We start from the raw sequence: 22,004 nt of genomic DNA on the forward strand, positions 1-22,004 counted from the left end.
TTTATAGTTTTTTTTCTATTACGAGTTCTACAGGTATATTGAGTTGACATATGAATGAATAACAATTGCTAATTGATAAAAATTCGTTCTATATATCTAAATATCGAATTGAAGGCCACAGCAAAAGTTTTCGTCTTCTCGTATAGAAGATTTTTGAATAAATTCTGCTACATAGGAATATAAAAAATAACTGTTAGGAAAATAAAAGAGTACAGTGAGTATCTCTCTGAATTCCAAAAGATTGTTTGAAGACTTGATCATGATCTCAAAACACTACAAAAATATTGTCAATGAGGAACACCAGCATCTTTAAATTTCAACTTCAGAGTACTTGTACGTGGATTCGGAGTAACTTTAAACAAAATACTTTTTGCAAAAGCCCAATGACAAGGTAAGTATATTTACTAGTTCCATTTTTATTGAGGATGCAGTTGTCCATGATGTCAAAAAGCCTGCTCTTATAAATTTATGGCGAGAAATGGTTGATTAAAAATAGAAAAAGTTACATGTTTTGATGGTATTGAAGTTTGAAAGTTTTCAGATTTTAAATTTTCCACAAATTCTTGGGAGCTATTTAAAATCCACCTTTGATAAACATCACTTCTTGAATATGTTGTAGAACCTTGTCTGAACTTTCTCCATTACAGCAGGTAATATTTTGGTGAGGAGTAAGGATAAGGGTTGGCTGAACATTTTTTGGACCCGTCAATATATCTTTGTTAGGATTTTTATGAAGGTTTGGAAGACAGTATAGGTACAGTAAATTAAACTCAATTCAACTGATTCGAATGTTAAAAATATTTAAATCTGAAAGGTTTTTTTGAAGGATTTATTCTTGTGAAATGGAAATGTTAGTACAGGTTGCATAACCAGATATGAAATTAAAACCGAGTTCTTCTAAAATGTAGTTGTACATGTAATAATGAGCTTTACAAAGAAAGACTGTATCGTTAAAAGCTTTGTCAGCTGAAACTAAAACGTATTTTTCATGTAGTCTTTCTAATTCATTTATCACTTGCGGTCAACTGAAATCGGATGGATAGATAGTTCGCATGTTGTCCTTTAATTTTCTAATACTATTTTAAAATATATATCTAAGATGCATAATCAATTTCTAAAACCCATTATCTGTTAGTAGGCAGCGACGTCTTCAAGAAATATGAAAAAGTCATGACTTCGAAGTTTGGAGTATTTATAACCCCTGTGAGAAATGTATCATTATAGGGAAAATAAAAGAACTTGGATAAGACCACCCATAAGAAATACACCCTAAAATATTCCGAGTAAATAAATACAGTGTTGATATTCTTTTAAACAGGATGGGATTTGATGAATTGGAATTCTGCTATCTGCATATGCTGAGTTCGAAATCACATACATTAGCTGTTTTTCAGATGACAAATATGTTCGTCTACAAATATCGTAAAAATTCAATGATATACGGATATCTTTTAGCTGTGAAATTGATTGTGTTTTCTTTGAGACAAATTCCTTAACAAGACAAGTGTTGGGAGCAACTTCCTTATGTGCGGTAATTATATACACTTTAGCAGTCTTTAGATAAACTTCCTACATGGACGTAGTATACATTGAAATAATGTAAAATTACGGAATAAAGCAGCAGTGAACAACTAGTTCCCGGCACTTTTTAAAATAGTAGGGATAATAGCTACACGTGTTTAAAAACTCATAATTCAAAGTGAGGCTGATATTGTTAAACTTTTGAGATTTTCGAGTGGCTATACCTGTCATTCTAGTACGTTCCTATACAAGTGTGCCTTACTACGAGTTTATAGAAGGTCTACACATTTTCAACTTAATTTGACCATAAAATATCTTTTAATTCATTGAAGAACATGTCTCCACTTCGGTCAGAGCACGCTTTTTTTCCATTCTTATGTTTACAAGATAGGAAAATAGCTTGATCCACGTCCCAAGTAAGAGAAACTGCGTGTCAAATTAGCCAGCAGTCACGTCATCTCAATTAGTACAGCAAGATCAAGCTAGGTATCATTCTACATTCAGATAGTGTAATTATGACGAAATAAGTTTCACATCTATTTATCTCTACATTATTTAATATAAACAAAGTATTTTAGTGTGTATAAAAAATACTTTTAACATTTATTCATCGAGATTCATTTGTATTGTGTTAACGTACGTGACGTCATAAAAAATTATTTTTTTCTCGGGGTTGCTTTAATGCCTTTACTCAGTGGGGTCAAAATTTTCATTCAATTATGAATATGGAACTATAATATTGTTAGAAGTGACATATCTATGATAAATTATATAATTACTTTTTGCTTACTAGTAACAAACTATCAAATTACACTTCACTAACCAAGTGACAAACTTAATGATAAACAATTCCGTATGATGTGTGTCTGTGCAATGCAAGATATGATTGATTGATTGATTGTATATTGTTTTACGTCCCATTCGAGAATTTTTCACTCATGTAGAGACGTCACCATATACCGGTGAAGGGCTTCAAATTTTGACCTATACTCGGCACTCAGGGCCATTGAGCAGTGAGGGATCTTTATCGTGCCAACGCCCGCCGTGACACGGGGCCTCGGTTTTTAAGGTCTCATCCGAAGGACCCGCAACTTTCACTTCAAAGTGCCGAGAGCATGGCGAAGGAACAGTTGCTACCTATTTTTTATCGACTTAGGTCTGTCGCGGCCGAGATTCGAACTCACGACCTCCCAATCACGGAGCGAACGCTCTACCGACTGAGCTACCGTGAACGGTCAATGCAAGATATGACTTATTAAGAAAATGATGGGTTTCGTACTTAGTCTTAGAAATGAAGCAATGTGGAAAAAAGACATGATCAAAATCTGTTCATAGATTTTCTTAAGACAGCAAATTCACCAATTTTATTCTTATTTCAAAAAAAAAAAAAAAAAAAAAAAAAAAAAAAAATCAGGACTCCTTTTCTTGAGTGAGTTTGAACACTGTGGTGACTACACATTTGTTCATTAACTTTTGTTGTTGTTATGGATGCTTGTATGCTGTCTTCTTTTAGAATTTTGGAATTATAATAAATGATAATTAGCACTTTTTATTATATCAATTTAGATAAAGGAAGGAAGATGTTTTAGAGAGAGATTAATTCAAAAACAATGTGAGATTACCGATTATGGAAGATTGCTGGGCATTATGACAAACAAGGTCTGATTAAATATTAAATATCTTCTTTGCCATTCAATCATTTGCATACAATTTAACTTAGACCTATTGCTTTGGATCTATACTAAAATAAACTTTAGCAGATGAAAAATTATATTGCTTCAAATGATGAAACTGTTATATGAAAAGCATATATTAATGTTAAAACTAGTCATTTTTCATACTCTTCTTAAGCATGTAAAAGATTTAACGATGCATATATTGTCCTTATAATGTTGATACCCCCTACCACAATATATAAATCAAGTGTCCTATATCTACTTGTACATGTTTATGTAAGTATGTCTGTAAATGATCTTTATTACCTATATTTTAAGCCTTTTCCTTCTTAAGTTTATTCCTATATGCCTATATGGGCACTGAATAAATGGTAATAAAACATATTTTATCTTATCTCATATTACTCAACATACAAATTGACCTCGATTTTGTTAGTAAAGTAATAACAACCAAATTGGTTTTGCTAACATTTATTGAAATCGTAAAAGATGTAGCATGAGTTGCTTTGGAATTTTGGCACTGACTTTTCATTATGATGCTCAAGCTTCTTATTTATAATAACTAATTGACTTTTATTGTACATATTCAAAGACTATCTATAAAATTTACTTGTAAATTGAATATATATTTATATGACTGATTTTTTATTTTTATTTAAACAGATATCAAGAGAGTTTACATACAATGTATGTCAGTAGATAACCTCTCCCACCTTGATTTGATCAACTCTTAGCAGCATGTTCCTATGGATCCATATGCATTAAAAGATTTCTATTGTGTTGCAACCAATGGAATAGGTAGGAATAAATGAATTATTTGATTATAAAAATAAAAAATAATAGCATTCGATTCTGGTGTTGGGGGGGGGGGGTATTTTCTAGCCTTCAATAATGACAAAATATTTATTCCCTAGCTCACCAAAGACAAATTATGACAGCAAGATTATTATTTTATTTTCAGTGGAAAAAAAAACAAAAGAAAAAAATCTTTCCAGTGGAGAACAATTATTTATTTTATTTAACATCTTCTAGGTAAGATTATTTCCAAAATCTGCCCTCAAAATCAAATGGTCCTTCCTTTAACTTGCTAGCATGATATAGAATTTTCAAAAAGATAACTTTTTGAAGCCTAATTAGACTAATAGTCATATTTCATAAATTAACTGGAAAGGTGTCAAATCATTAAAAATTAAAATGTTAGATAGTAATGTATAGAACAGGTATTATATATTTACAATTTTACTTTTCCATGTCCACTTACCATTCAGGTTTAAACTAAAATGAAATTTATTTTTCAGGATAAGAATCATATTGTATTGCCTCTGTCACCAAAGACTGAAATGTTTACTTCAAAAGACCTTCATCTGCAGTTATTGATATTTCAGCAAAGCTCATGGCCCAATAAAGCTTGCAGTTGAAAAGGAAAGGAAAGGAAAAAAAAAAAGATTCATCATGTCATAGAAGCTAGCTTTTCTAGAACAGACTGTATGGAAACTTTTGTAGAGGTTAAAGAAATCATTTTGTATGAACAGAACTAACAGTTATAGCTCGAGCTTTATAAGAGGAATATTTTAAACAGGTGACTGTTATCTCTATGTTTTACATTTTAATACTATTTCCAGTTAGATCATGCAAAAAACATGTCATTTGTATCAGATAATGCTTATAAGTGTTAATTTGGGTTTAAACAGAATTTGGACTAAAATTTGTGGGGAATTAGATTCTGAAAACAGTAATTTTACATAAGATTTAGATCCCTTTGTCCCATATTCTAATACAATGGACATTCAGTGGGTAAATGTTTCTCAAATGGATATTTAATGAGAATTAATTGTTCGTTTTATGTGCCATCATTCAGAATGAAAAAATAATGTTCAAAGGAAAATAGGATATTGAAAGATGATTATCTTAATTAGTTGATTACATCGATTCATAATTTTCTTTATCATGCATGATTCTTTGGTTTTATTTCAACATCTTATATATTTAAAATCAAATTGAATAATGTTTTGTTTGATTTTTTAGCCATCATTAGAAATAAATATGCTCTAGGAATCTTTTTTTTTTCAATGTTAGAAAAAAAAATTCAGATTACTATATCTGTTTTTCCTACTCATCTACATACCATTTTTTTCTCAGTTACTTAGCTCTGTAACGCTACTTTAAAATGAAATTTAGAAATTAGGTTTTTATTTATAGTCAGTATGATTTTATATCCTTTTTTGAAGTCAACCTTACTTATGCAGCAATAAACCTTCATCACTTGCAAACGGGGTTTATATTTTCTCATTTGAGTTGATACGCAAGAGAATGCTCTACAATTTCTTTCACGAGGTAAGCTATTGAAAAACAAGTTGATTAAACATGAATATCCGCAGTCTCGTTTAAATTCGTCATATCTATGGTCGATACAATGGCCTTGTCAGCAAATACAATTTATCATTAAGGATATCCGATCCTCAGCTAGGAATGTTAACTTTTAAATCTATTATTTAATTAAAAAGGTTTCAAAATGAAGCTTGAAATTGAAATATTTTCTTGCAATAATTTTCATTTTATGCATCTCAATATGATTTCAGGTTCTTTGAAGTCTTAGAAATGATATTATAAAAAGTTGACATTTGTACCCAATAAAAGTAAAAAAAAAAATAAATTCATTTTTAGAGAAATCAAATTTCCTTTCCAGTGAACATAATGTCTCACGAAAATAATCAAAATACCATAAAACCGAAACCAGGGGCAATGTTTTACAAAGGAATTTACGATTAAGTGCAAGACATTTTTAAATGGTTATAAAATTTCAACTACTTAAGAATTTTGTCAGATTACACATATAAATTTAAATTTCCGAATTCTTCTCATTCAAATTGAAATCACAATTTAATCAATGTAAAACTAGATAAATTGCAAAGTAAATTTTGATTTTAGTTGAAGTTCTTTGCTAAAACTCGTCCCTGACCTCCGATTTTTCCATTTTAAATTGGCAGGTGTGGTTGTTCTTGTCAGCGAATTTCTGTTCTCTGGTAGAGATGGATAAATTATAAAGGACGTGTTTGCTTTGCAATTTTATTCTTTTTCATTTTATGAGCAGCCATTCGGAAGGAAGACAAGATGGTGCTTTTTATATAAAATGCAGGCCTTTGGATCGCTTCAACATTAATCAACATTACTACCAAAGTTCCTTCCGAAATTCCATTTGCTTCCCAAGATATTCTGTAATAAATTCCAAAATTGACCCATTTTTTTTCACTCGAAATTAGCATTAGTCTCTTGTCATCCACATGTATACAGACTGTGTTTGAACAACAGGGAATAATTTCGCGGTATGTGCAAATTTTTTTAAGTTTTTGAAATTGATTTTTACCACGAGTCGTAATTGTTACTTTCCAAAAATTCCTTTCGTGTAAAAATATAGAAAAAGCGTCCGCTTGAACAACTTTAACAGCGGTCATCATGTTGTTTAGTAATGTAAAAAAGACCTACAATTGGACGAAATTTTTCCAGATTGTATTAAAAACTTCTTTTTAAGTATTAGGATAAAAACCGTTAAAATGTTGTTTATTTGATAAGACTAAACAATCAAATCAGATAAAATTTGTAAAAACTGAGTGCTAATAATCAAATTGTTAGAGATTTTCAAATAGATTCCGGGAAAAATTCAATTCGTTGTACCCTCTTTACAAATAGTGTAAATGATTAGAGCCCAAATCTAGATTGGTGGAAAAAGTGGGCTAAATTTGGAATTGACCTCAGCATATCTTTGGATGTTTATGAAATTTCGGAGTGGTTTTTTTTTTTTTTTATTTTTTTTTTTTTTTTTTTTTTTTTTTTTTTTTTTTTTTTTTATTGTTTAACGTCCATCTCAATGTCAGAGTGAATTTTTGTTGTAATGAAGATTATTTATGTGAAAATAGTTACAAATAGAATATAAAATCATTTGATTTCATGACATGAGAAGTTTCCCTATCTGAGACGTTCCACACCATTATTTTTTTATACCACCAGTTTGTCAGTCGGATCGAAGTGATCCAAAGACCTGAATATTAAACTATCAGTCTACAATTCGTTTAAAGTTTCATGGATTAAAATGTCAAGCTCAGCATAATCTCTCTTTTTTTTAAACAAATTATCAAAGTCCTATATAATTCGTGAGCTATAAATAATGCGTGTCTATTTTAAGAAGACTTGTTATCCTTTATGCGGTTGTAGCATGCAATCGTTTTGCAATTTCGACCAAAAATTACTTTTGCATGATGAAATGCAGACAGAGATGCTAAAGAAGGCTGAAGTTATGGTTTGTTAGTCGGCAATTTCATCTTTTAAAGGAAATAGCACATTGTAATTTTTTCTTAAAGTAGCTTTGTTTCTGAAAAATGTGCACATTGCTAAAACAAAACAGACCAAATAGAAACTGAGCTAGTTATAGGCAAGGTCGATCGAATGATTATAAGGTCTTAGAGGCCTATTCCATAGAAAATAACCAAATTTAAGAATAAAGTCTTAAGTCAATAAAAATGTCTCCATAACCCGCTTTCTTGTCACTGAGCTAACCTTCATTTCAAATATACAACTTTCTGCCCATCAATACGTGCGAAAAATTCAGGTTTAAGCTAATTTTACGGTTTTTGTTAATTCCTAACACGTTTCTAATAGATGGTTAAGATCTATTTAGAACTATTCACTTGAAAAGATATTTATAGAAAGAAAATATAAGGCTAACAATAATAGATTGTCATCTAAGACTTCTCGGATTTTAACAAAAAATTCCACAATTAACGCCGTGAGTAGGTCAAAATTTGGGGCAGTTCACATAAAGTAAGTGACGTATGTACCAGAGTGTTGTTATTTAAGATAAATTCAAGATTATGAACATTTTGACAGAGAATGGTGTTTTATATCAATGATACTGGCCTCATTTGTTCATATGGTATGAAAATCTAAATGAATTCGCGAACAATGTAAATGCAACACTTGTCGCCTTTAGAACTTCGTGCATCATATCCTTTGTCACATCCAATGATTCTTCACAGATTTCTTCTTTTGAGGTCAATTGAAAAGATTTGCTTCAATGTGACCTTTATCGTACCGCCTACCGTGACACTGGACCTTGCGGTTTTTAATGTCTCATTCGAAAGACAAGACTTGTATTTTTTTATGCCAGGTGATTGGCAATTGAACAGTGGCTACATATTCTATACGTCTTCAGTTTGATGCATCGCCGGAAACTCAACTGAACCTGTCCTTCCAATCAAGAAGCAAACACCTGACCACTACATGTCACGACAGGTCAGATATTTCGAAGCCCTAATTGTACTAACGCAAATAAAGCTATGTAATCGGTCGATTACGTCATAAAAATCGTAGAATACCAAATGTATGACACGGTCAAAATATGTAATAGTGTAAAGTAAATTTCGATGGTTTTACTAAATAGGAGGTGCATTTTGGAATAATTTTGCAGTTAGATCTGAAACGAAGTTCAGATCTCTGTTGAAAAAGTGTATTTCTTTTTCAATAAGATTGAGGTAAATAATGGAAATTAAATCAAACAATCAGCGGGCCTGCAAGATAGATAAATTATACCTGGACAAAACATGGTAATTAAGTGTAAACGTTTAAGGTCGAACAATGTCTAGAAGATGAAGCATGGTAAATAGGTTTTTGCGTGTAAATATTATATAAGAATACCCAAAAATGTTAAATTAAAAGCTACAAGATTTTTCAACGTTTCAAAAGCTTTATTGCCAATGCATGCAATGGAGAAAATCTAATTGCATTGATGACTATAAATTCCATTTGCATGGTTTCGAATCCCAAGCCCATTACAAAGAAAAATGGGATCTTAAGACATGGATTGGTAATCATCCTTTCTGAACTTGAGTTGAAGTAACATGCTTTTGGAAAGTAAGCTAGATTATCATCTAAAAGCGGTGCCATCTGAAGCGGAAGTAGATTAGTAGACCAATTGTTCTTTATAATACAAGACCTTACTGGTTATCATTATTTATTTCTGATTTGATGTATGGATGGGGTCCGTCCTGCATGTACTGTCTGGCCTTGGCGGTCTTTAAATTTCTCTTTAATCACTGACATACATTTCTGCTTAATTGAACGGTCAGGGTTATGGAAATATTCGTGATGTATCTCTTCTCCGTCATTATTCTTGATTTATTAATAAAATATCGAAAATGTCTTCTTTTGCACGCATAGCAATGGCTATAGCATTTGAACTACATCAAGAAGTGATAAATATATTCATGGAAACACCGTTTTGTCAATTAGATAATTGATATACATGTAGCCTGTTTTAATCTATACATTTAGCTTTGAGGTTTTTGATAAGTATACTGAGTGACATATTGAATATGGGGTATTTCAACAGTTGCTAATTAATATGATTTGATAAAGTGTTTCTAAATCACACACACTCACACACACAAACACACCCTCACACACCTTCTTTCTTTTTGTATAATGTATTAAATCCACAAAAGTTTTTTTCACATTTTTATCTCTTTGCTGTATAGAAGAAATCAGTAAAATAGCAATAGAATATAGTGGAACTGTTGTTCTTAGTTAAATTCAGCATAAGCGTTTATTGATTATATCTGCAGCTTTATATGACGTATCTTCTGTATCTACGTAAGTATAATTTTTGGTGAAATTTCGATCTCTTCTCTTCCAGCATAAACATTCTGTCTGAAAATGTCTAAAATACTGGTACATTTATGTCAAAGTCGGAAATCGTGAGAAAAGAAGGACTGGGTTCGATCTGGATTTTTATAAATGGCTTCTCGAAGGTCAAAGTTACAGTTGTACTCCTAACAAATATCACCTATTAATAAAGCATCCCGACAAATAAGTTTATACGTGTCTGTCTATTCGCTGTCAGATGTAATTTCTGCACTGCTCTTTCCCGTCTAATCGTGCTACAGTTTATCAAAAACAAAGCGATGAGTCATTGAGTTCGGACCAATATCGTACACGCAGTCCTTGATTTTGTCGGATTATAGTATAAATCAGTCACAAACCTACGTGCCACTTGTCTTAACTAAACATAATGGAGAAACTTTTTCTTGCTATTTACAAGAAGGGGAAAACTTTTTTTTACCTGGGATTTAATTTCATTGTGTGATTAAAAAAAAACACAGGTTAAAATTTCAAGCTGTGAAAATAACACCTTTGAATTTATTCAACGGATAAATTACAGTATTTCGTAGTCGAAAATATAATAAACAATTGTTTGCTATAATTAAAAATAGAAAACAAAAGTATCAATTTTATTTTTCTATCATGAATCAAATTATTCCTTATAATAGATCAAAATTTAATAGTATTTATTATAGTTTTCTATTAGCTGTTAGCTGTGATAAATCAAAGTATCATTTGAATTTGAATTACCATACCTTCATAAAAATCTTTATAAACAAAGATACATAGCACATAGCGGGTTCCAGTAAATGTTCTACCAAGCCTCTTTCTTTATTCCTCACTAAAATATTTAATGTAATAAAGGAGAAACTTCAGGAGAACTGTACAATAGTATATCCGAGAAGTGGTGTAAATCAGATGTGGATACTTAAACATTCCAAGGAACTTTAAGAAAATTTGAGAGCACAAAATTTTACTAAAATTAATAACAAAACGTACGACTTTTCAACACTTTATACAACCATTCCCCACGATAAATTGATTGAGTCCAGGCTTTTTGACATCAAAGACAGCTGCCATTTCAATACAAATGGAACTCGTAAATAGACTTACCTTGTCATTGGTCATTTGCAAAACTATTTTGTTAAAAAGCATTCTGATTGTACACACAAGTACTCTGAAGTTGTTATTAAAAAGTGTTTGAGTTTCTGATTGACAATATCTATGTACTTTTGGGAGATCAGGTCTTCCAAGAATCTTTTGGAATTCCCATAGGTACCAATTGCACCCCGTTTTAAGCAGACCTATATTTGTATTCATATGAAGCAGAATTTATTCAAAAACATCTACATGAGAAGAAGAAAACACTTGATGTGGTCTTCAACTCGACATTTCGATATATCGACGACGTATTATCAGGTAACAACAGTTACTTCCATTCATATGTCGACTCGATATATCCCAGTGAGCTTGAAATAAAAGGGTCTGACACATCTCTTCATATTTAGATATTTTAATAGAAAAAGACGTTAATGGTAACCTAACAACAAAGCTTTATGATAAACGTGATGACTTCAATTTTTCAATCGTCAACTTTACCTACTTATGTAGCAATATACCCTTATCACCTGCATATTGGGTTTATGTTTCTCAGTTGATTCGATATGCAAGAGCATGCTCTACGTATGAACAATTTCTAAAACGAGGTAAGCTATTGACAAACAAGTTGATGTTGATGAAACACGGATATCAATAGTCTCTTTTGAAGTCATCATTTTGCAAGTTTTATGGTCGATACAATGACCTTGTCAGCAAAAGCAACCTATCATTAAGTCAAATGCTGACTGACGTTTTTCATACTAATTGTTAGGTCATTATCTACACACTGACCTGTCTACGGATTTTCCCTCCCCCCCCCCCCCCCCCATCATGACAAGGAGCACACGGTGGGTGTGACAGGTCGGAAGGGGATGCTCACTCCTCCATGGCACCTGATCCCACCTCTAAATTTTGAGGTCCGTGTTTGCTCTGCTCCAAATTTGTATCGTTTCATTGTACTTTCAAGAATGAATACTGCTCGTTATCTGCATATTTCATCTTAGTACTTGCCAAAGAAAATAAGTTTTTACTATAGGATTCAAAGTCACACAGTGTTTATTTTAGTAAATCAATAATATGAAAAATAAAAATTCTCAGTGTCTTCTAAAGTAACATGAAATATGGAGAAAATGAACAGTAATCAAGCTCAAATGTTTTAAATTCTTTAGTGAAGTAAATTAAACTTCGATAGTCTTCACTATGTAGTAAACTAATTAGCTAATTGCAAAATATTAACTTTACTAAAATGTAAGTTATAAAGCAGACCTCTGTTAACTATAGCATTTATTAGTTTTGTTTCGGTAATGTCAATTATATTTTGGGCAGAAAATGAATTTCTTTTATTTAAGATTCGTACTTATATGTACTTACAATAAGCGTATCAATGAAACAGGGAGATAACGAACAGTATTCAAGTTCAAAGTCCATTAAACAATACAGATCGGGAGCAGAGCCATCAGAAGCCATGGAGGAGGAGCATCCCCTGCCGACCGGTCACACCCGCATGAATATGAAACAACACTTGTTAAAAACAAGATACTTACTTTTCTTCTAGAATGCGTGGTAATATGAATTTGTGTATCACTTAATTTAATGACTAAAAAGTCATAAAATTAAGCTACATGTCATAACATCTTCTGTACGTAAGATAGGGTGGAATATGTGTGTCTTTTAAGGACAGATATGTAGAAAGATTAATATTGAGAAAATGCTTCGATGCGAAATAAAGAAATCCAGATATGCACCTACTAACACAGTTATTCTGCATTCTGCTCCAATTCTTATCAACAATATACTTTCTTAAGACCATTATCTTTGCTTTCGTCATAGTATCGATGGCGAAAACTTTCTTGCATTCCAGTTTTTGAGAAAGAGAATCGAATTAAAAAATTAATTTTATCTTGCATTGATTTATAGAATCAATATATAATAGAATGATCACATCTACGGGGGCAATTGCCCTAAAAAATGACATACAAAATTCTTACTCCAACAGTATCGATTTCATAGAGATCGAGGTCAGTATAAAGATCTGAAGAAATTCTCAGAGTACGATCTTACAGATGGAATTTAACCCAGCATTGTGATTTCTGATTTATAATGATAATCTTGTTTTCCTGGCTGTTTCAAGACATTTTATTAAACGAGGTAATCTTATGTTTCTAAATAACAGAACCGGTCGACATAACAAAGAAATAATTATACTTTTACTACAGAGTAGTATTTTTTCTCTTTATTGAAAGCATTCAATAGAAAAACAAGGTCACACGAAATTGTTTGTTTCTTGGCAGTGTCTTACCGATAACAATAATTAAATAAACAAAAGTTTCTTCAATCAAAGAAGTTTCGTTTTTCATAATTGCAGAAGCATAGAAAGTGGAAGACTAGACTGCAATCATATCTCAATCTGCCATACTTTCTTCCTTCGATATTTGTATTCCTATCCCTTACATTCAAAATAAACAAGTAAATACATAAGGAGGTCGATGGGGGAAAATCTATATATTGTTTTGAGGTATATCAACACAACCTGAGAATATTTATTTTTCTAGCAATGAATCTGAATAATTTGGACGCAACAGGATTTTATACATGACATAGATATCAAAACTCAATTTCTACTTTTGTCCCTTTTTATAAGTACTGGCCCCAAAACCATAAACAGAAAACAGACTTAAGTCAAAATTTCATCTTAGCACGACTTTTGAAATTATTTAGAAAATAAACCAAATTTGCATTGAGTATTTGTATTTGAATATTTGACACAATTGCAACTTTTCAAACTTGTTCGTTAAATTAAAATCAAGATATTCAAATCTAAATTTTGACTTAAATATATTCTCAGTTTAATGCCTTGGGACCTGATCTCAGACGCAATGGAATGACCACATGCAAACAACTAAACAGAATTTTTTTTTTTCCAGTAGAGTTCTTCATCGTGTCAGCAACTACCCGACACGGCGCCTGGGTTTTAAAGGTCTTACTCGAAAGACCCGTGGCTTTCACTTCCTAATTGCTGGACGCTTGGCAAAAGAAAAATTATTTTTGTTTGCGTCCTAGGTTTGAGGCAGCGGGGGATCGAACCCAAACCTCCAGATCACGAAGCGAATGCCCTACCTATACGCTATCGTGACCGGTTAATTTCTGGGACTATTCAAATATGTTTCAGAGAAATATGAACACATGGACAAATCAGAGTTCCTTTAGTCAATAGTATTTTGATTGTTATGAGGGAATAGCCATTCTTAAATTGAGCTTAAACAGATAAAATTTCCGACAGGAACAGACTTCTTAAAAATATGTGTTTAACTATAAACTAAGCCATGAAATCTCTAGTGACGACTGCGTTATGAAGTTGGTGGGTACTATTTATCCCAAAATTTCAACCTGATTTGATATATTGTTTTTGTTAGTGAATTGACGAAGACTACACCAAAAGAATAGAACCTTACAAGAATACTTAATGATAAACGTGATGACTTCAATGTTTTTATAGTCAACTGTTGCAACCACTATTGAAATAACGACCACTATTGAAATAATTATTTCAATAGTGGTTGAGAATGCATTTCAAAACCAAACACAGCTTGTAACCACTATTGAAATAACGTTCACTATTGAAATAATTATTTCAATAGTGATTGAGAGTGCATTTCAAAACCCAACATAGATTCAACCACTATTGAAATAACGTTCACTATTGAAATAATTATTTCAATAGTGGTTGAAAGTGCATTTCAGAAGCAAACACGGGTTGCAACCACTAATGAAATAATGTTCACTATTGAAATAAAGATTTCAATTGTGATTGAAATAATGATTTCAATAGTGATTGGAATCATTATTTCAATAGTTGCTGACAATGATTTCAATATAAAAACCAAATTGCAAACCTCATTCAAATAACCCCAATATTGGAACAAATATAAGGAGAAATTCTTCATTATGTTTTCCAACATAATAAAATTAATTAATTGAGTTTAAATATGATATGTAATTTTATGTTTTAATTTCTGTCCAGAAATACTATTAATACACGGATATCTGTGATTTAACTGATCTAGTAATTTTAAGTAATTTTCTTATATAATTTTCATCTTTGTTATTAATTGGGGAAAGTAAAAGATTATAAATACGGATAGTTGTAGAAATTAGAATATCTACATTAAAAAGAAGAAAGAAGACATCTATTGATATCTAATATGTGTACAAACTTTCTGATGAAAAAAAAAAAAAGATTAATTTTAATCAAAAGGATGTAGAATAAAAATAAATTTTCGCTTATATTCTTGGGCTTGCCCACTCTACTAATATGGATAGTAAATCAAACGTTTCTTGTCAATACATTAAAATCAACTATTTGGGAAAACTAAGTATAAGTGTTATAACATCAGAGGTCGTTATTTCAATAGTGGTTACACGTATTATTTCAGTAGTGACCGTTATTTCATTAGTGATGACAACTTGGTTTAGGCTTTGAAATGCTCTCTTAACAACTATTGAAATAATTGTTTCAATAGTGAACATTATTTCAATAGTGGTTACAAGCTGTGTTTGGTTTTGAAATGCACTCTCAACCACTATTGAAATAATTATTTCAATAGTGGTCGTTATTTCAATAGTGGTTGCAACAGTCAACTTTCCTTACTTATGTACCTTTATCATCTGCATATGGAGTTTATGACTTCCAGTTGATTCGATACGCAAGAGAATGTTCTATATTAGAAAAAAATATTCCAGAACGAGGTGAGCTATTGACAAATAAATTGATAAATCAAGAATATCAACAGTCTCGTTTAAAGTCATCATTTCGTAACTTCTATGGTCGATACCATGACCTTGTTAGCAAATACAATCTATTATCAAGTCGAATTTTGAAAGACGTTTTTCATACAGATTATTAGGCCATTATTTTTTTCATTCAATTGCCTACGGATTTTTCCGTTTGCCCGATCATGAGAAGGAGCTCATGATCACGACGGGTGTGACCGGTAGACAGGACTCCTCCATGGCACCTGTTCTCACCTCTGAGAGGTCCGTGTTTGCTCTGTTCCAAATTTGTATTGTTCCAAAGGATGTTTGAGCATGATTACTATTCGTTTTCTTCATTTTTCATTGTTCATAAATGATAATAAATTCATAACAAGAACGTTACTGGTTTGATCCTTTGTTTCCATTACAATCCTTCGAGAACCAATTGCAAGTGGAAGGCTGCAAATGTACATCTGTTCTCGGAACTTATGGCCATTAAACAATAAGTTTTTTTTTTTCGTGCCGACCTCTACTACGACACAGGTCTTCGGTTTATACAATCTCATCCGAATGAGCGTCCTTCCTGGTATAGACATAAAATGTTTCTACGACGGTCAAATATATTACGAAACACTGCATATTGTTTTATAAAATATCATGTTTATTCATTATAAAAGATACATTTCCTCTCCCTTCTTGAAAAAAAAAAGGTTTCAATCTATCTTGAAAAATAAAGTTGGATTATTTTATCTGTATCGTTTTTTTTTCTTGTTTTTATCTTGTCTATCTTTTTTGAAAAACTAATTTACAAAAAATACTTATGACTTGGTATATTTTTTTCTTTAAATCGTAAATTAATATTTAATCCATTCACAGTGAAACAGTTCAGACCTAGACATGCACAGGATGTTAACTGTGAAAAATGCAGTATCACTTGTTACATTAGGTTCTTTTTAGTGCAACTAAAAAAGTCGGTTTGGCGTCGCAAAATCGTTTCATCCAGTTTATCGAGGAGAGGCGATATTGCAGTATTCATGCGAGTATGTGCGAAGAAAGAGTTCGAAAACAAAATGCACTTACTCCTTATGACATACGTAAAACAAAACGTTCTCATATGATTCATATTTTACACCAATAGTCTACATCTTCACAAAATGTTTCAATTTGAATTATTTTATTCCTTTTACAAGAGTTACTTAAAACAAACAAACCTATCCTATATAATTTTCCTTTTCAGCAATGGTGCATTTCGATACACAATAATATTTACTCATGACATTGTTAAAGAGAGAGATATGTCACATGCACTTGCTTATTAAGACAAAATCGAGGAAAAGGACATAAAACATTGCCCTTGGTTACATTTAATTGAGCTCTTTTTATTTGTATCGAATTTTCGTGCATTAGCAGAAAGGAGTACACTGTATTAAACAGGGTTAAATTGAAAATTAATGCAATAAATCTCTGCACTTTATATCATCGCACCTCAACGCTGTACTATAGCTTTTTTTACGATTCTTGTCGAATTTATCATTAAACAAAACTTCGTCTGATTTTCCTTTTTGAAATATCAGAATTCCAAAATGGCTTCTTACAATTATAAAAAGAGCATATGACAGGTTGGTAATCATTTCGTTTTTTTAATGGACAGCCATCAAAAGGACAACCATGCAGCTTTGGTGACCTTCGTACTTTGAAGGTACGCAACAGTGAAATATGTTCCGTTTGTAAAAGAGGGACAATTCCAAGCAAACTGAGCCCAAGAAACACAGGATGGAAGTGTAAAACGTCATAGACTCATAAAATGATGTGCATACAAATTGTACAGAAAAGACAGTAAAGACTAAAATTCATTGCCAAACAAAGAATATCCTCGGATAAATACGAGTATAAAGTAATAAATGTATGACCCCAAAAGCTAAAAACATATTACATTTTTAAAACATGAAACACATCAACAATTGCCTTCAAATAAACCCTGTTTTTTTTACGTCCAAAGTGTGTTTCATTAAAATGATTCTTGCTTTTATTAGTCCCCTACCGGTGAAACCGGAGGGGACTATAGGTTTCCTCGGAGTCTGTCCGTCCGTCTGTCTGTCCGTCTGTCTGTCTGTCTGTCCGTCTGTCTGTCTGTCTGTCCCTCTGTCTGTCTGTCAGTCTGTCCCACTTGGTTTTCCGCACTTTTTTCCTAAACGCTTGCAGATATTGAGCTGATTTTTGGTATGTGAGTGTATCTTGATGAGTTACAGATCAAGTTTGCATTTCGTTCCGCTTCATTGATTTTTGACGGAATTACGGCCTTTTCAATTTTTACGGGTTTTCCGCAATTTTCTTTTTAACGCTTTCAGATATTGAGCTGATTTTTGGTATGTGGCTTTACCTTGATTAGTTATAGATCAAGTTTGCATTTCGTCCAGCCTCATTAATGTTTGACGGAATTATGGCATTTTCAACTCTTAACGGGAACCAGATTACACTTGCCGGTAGGGGACTAGTATTGCTAATGCAATACTCTCAGAATGCTTGTTAAAAATACAGGCAACACACAGGCAATTGAAATATCACTGAGGATAGAAAGGGATCGATCGAATCTCAAATAAATTAATGTGCTTGATGTCAAATTATAACCAGTTATCTTTGTTTTGAAGAGAATAGCTAAAATACAGTGTAAAAGATAAATAAGGACTTCAGTGTTGATTCACGTAAGTATTGATTATTTTTCTTCAAAAAAATGAAAATAAACATCCTGTTTGTCTGTATTATTGCACTTCTTTGTAAGTAATACTATAATATCTGACTAAAGATCTATTGTGTAGTGATTTTAAATTAAATTCAAGGTCATGTACCATAACAAGTAACCTATTTGTACTCTTCAACATTCTGCAAAGTAACATTTATCTCAAATAAGAGTCTAGAAATGGAGAGTGCAACACTGTTGTGATTTTTTATTATGGATTAAGTGGTATTATTTACTTCGAAAGTCATTTCGAAAATAAAAATGTAATTAACCAGGGATATCTTTGCTTTATTTTAGGATTCATTAATTTTTCCGTAGAATATCTTAGACATCACGAGACTATTTCTTCTCTCTCTGAATTCGGTGAATCATTTATTGGCAAAGTGGCCTTTAGACAAAACAGAAGCCTACAACGAAAAAGAAAAAACATCTTTTTTTATTGTTCATAGAATTTTTTTTCTCTCGCATTGGGAATCCTATGTGTACTTATATGAAGATTGTATTAACCAAAAATCCGAATTGCCTGTAATCAGAAGTATTGTGTTTGTAAGATTACTGAACACCTTGTAAATATTAAATTGTACTTTTTATTACTTACTTGTTAAGAAAGTTTATGCATTTTATATTCCCTTGACTACTTCAGCAATAATGGTTTACAAGTATATTTTGTTGTGAATGTCAGAACAGTAATATCTTGAATTCTGTATGTAAGTATGTGAATGTTTATTCTGTATATTTTCTCCCTGTTTCTGAAAGTTAAATTCTATCATAGCAGAAACTCTGTAGAATATAAATTACTTTGCTGCTTATGAAAGTAAACCATGAAGCATATCAAATACAGAGACAGAGAATTTAGTCAATAAAACTTTTTTAAGCATGCTAGGAGGATATCAATGATGTCTTGGTAATTAGCCTACACCATTAATTGATGAAGAGGTAAACTTTTCTTTGACCAATAAATGAAAATTTACCTGTCTGGCGTACAATTAAACTTCACTGATACATCTTTTAAAAATTCATCATATAAAGAAATATATCAGTTTGTAGATAGTATTTCTATCATCTTTAGATGTACAAATGATGGTAAACAAAAGCAATTTCTAAGTACTCCGTATCAATATACAGCGATTTAATATCAATGATTATAATCTCTCGTGTAGATGCTCATGACAAGGAATCACGTAGAACGGGTTTTTGCAATTCTCACCAAGCTTTAAACGAACTTGACGTACCAAAAAATTAATAGAGTCAATCCTTGATGCAGAATGGTTTATAAAGTGCAGGCAGATATGATGTCCTCCTCTTGTCCCTGTCTCTAGACCTTACTGTCACAAAGTACATATATGAAGCAAAAACAGAGATACTCTTGAACAAAATCTTCTATTCTTTGAAAGAGCACACGGCGGTTGGGACCGGTCTGCACATTGATCGAAACAAACTCAGTACCCATAATGCTACATAATATTGCAAATGGCGACCAAAAATTTACAGATATTAAATAGACTAATCTTGATTCAATGGATATTAAAGATAGATGGTAGATTTAACGTTCTTTGTTTAAAGAAACTGAAACGTTTCAGACTCTGTTATCAACATGCGACGTCATGTGACGTCACAGTTGTGACTTCCGGTTTGAAGAGGCGGAACTAAGTTAAAAGTGAAAAGGTAGGCTATCTAATAATATACACAACTGCGCTTGACCCAACGGTTGCACCCTCACCATATTAACTTTATCACATAAAAGTTGAGGACACAACCTCCCAATAAAACCTTTAGTTACAAAAAGAGTGGAATAATTTAGGCGTTTCATTTTATCATTGTAAATAATTGATAATTGCACCAATCAATCTGGTATGAGCACGATACATGGAAACTCATGAGATATTCAAAAAATATTTTTATGTATTTCATGTTCAAGCTCAGAAGAAAGAATAAAATAAACCAAAAACTAGATTAATGTAACAAATACTAGTATTTCAAATAATACAATAAAATATGAAAATAACGAACAGTATTCAAGCTCAAAGTCCATTTAAACAATACAAATCGGGAGCAGAGCAATCACGAACCTCCACAAATATCAGTGGTGGGATCAGGTGCCATGGAGGAGTGAGCATTCCCTGCCGACAAGTCGCAACGTGCTCCTTGTCATAATCGGGAAAAACAGAAAAAAAATCGTAGACAATCCAGTGTATAAATGATGGCTTAACAATTAGTATGAAAAACATCAGTCAGCATTTGACTTAATGATAGGTTGCATTTCCTGACAAGTTCATTGTATCGACCATAAAATTTGCGAAATGATGACTTCAAACGAGACTGTTGATATCCGTGTTTCATCGACTCGTTTTTCCATAGCTTTCCTCGTTTTAGAAATTCTTCATACGTAGAGCATGCTCTTGCGTATCGAATCAACTGGGAGACAAAAACCCCATATGCAGGTGATAAGGATATATTGCTACAGAAGTAAGGGAAGTTGACAATTGAAAATTTAAAGTCATCACGTTTATCTTAAAGCTTTGTTGTTATGTTACCATTTAAGTCTTTTTCTAGTAAAACATAATATTACAATGAAACTATGATGTTGCTCATTTTCCAGAGCAGTTTCGAGATTAAGCTTGTTTTTAGACATAAGGTGGTTCAGATATGCAACTTAGCATTTAAAGTGACTGTTTCTTTCTTTCGGTTATCAAATTAGAAATAGATTGTTACAACGCAAAATATAATAAATTGAGATTATTAAATTTTGCGTCGAAATCAACCCAGAATGTAATAACGAAAAATGTAATAACACATTTTGGATTATTACATTTTGCACTCTAATGGTTTGCGTCGAGGTCAACTCAGATAAAAACGGAAAATGTAAAAACAAACTTTTTGGGATTTTTACATCTTGCGTTATAACATCCCTAACAAAAAAAAATATAGTAAACTATAGTAAACCATAGTTTACTATAGTTAACTATAGTAAATTAAAGTTCCAAAGTTTTCACTACAGTAAATCAAAGTTCCAAAGTTTTCACTATAGGAAATCTAAGTATCAAAGTTTTTACTATAGTAAATTAAAGTTTTTACTATAGTTAAGCAAAGTTCCAAAGTTTTCACTATAGTAAATCAAAGTTCCAAAGTTTTTACTTTAGTTAATCAAAGTTTCAAAGTATCACTATACTATATCAACGTTTTCACAATAGTTTATCAACTTATTAAAGTATTTAGATAATTTTTTGCTTATTTTACCGTTTTTTAGGGGATGGAGTTGGGGTTGGGTGTTGGCTAGGGGTTTTTGTACATGTTAATTTAAATTTACAAATTAGTTAATTCAAATGCAATCTTTACATTTTTAATTAAAAAAATACATAATTACTGAAGTTGATGGAGAATGTATTTTAGTTCTAAATGACTCGATTTTTTTTAAATAGTTTATTATTGTCCTTTCTACATAAAAAAAATTACACTACCCCACATCTGCATTAAATTAAATACATTAAAATGTTGCTCATCTATGGCGCGACAGACAACCTTACATTAAAATTCATTTCTTGTACATTCTATTAGGGGAAGGACCGGAT

This window comes from Saccostrea echinata, unplaced genomic scaffold (assembly GCF_033153115.1).
Source record: "Saccostrea echinata isolate AGI-Se365-2 ecotype Australia unplaced genomic scaffold, CSIRO_AGI_Sech_v1 ptg000028l, whole genome shotgun sequence".
Taxonomy (NCBI): Eukaryota; Metazoa; Mollusca; class Bivalvia; order Ostreida; family Ostreidae; genus Saccostrea; species Saccostrea echinata.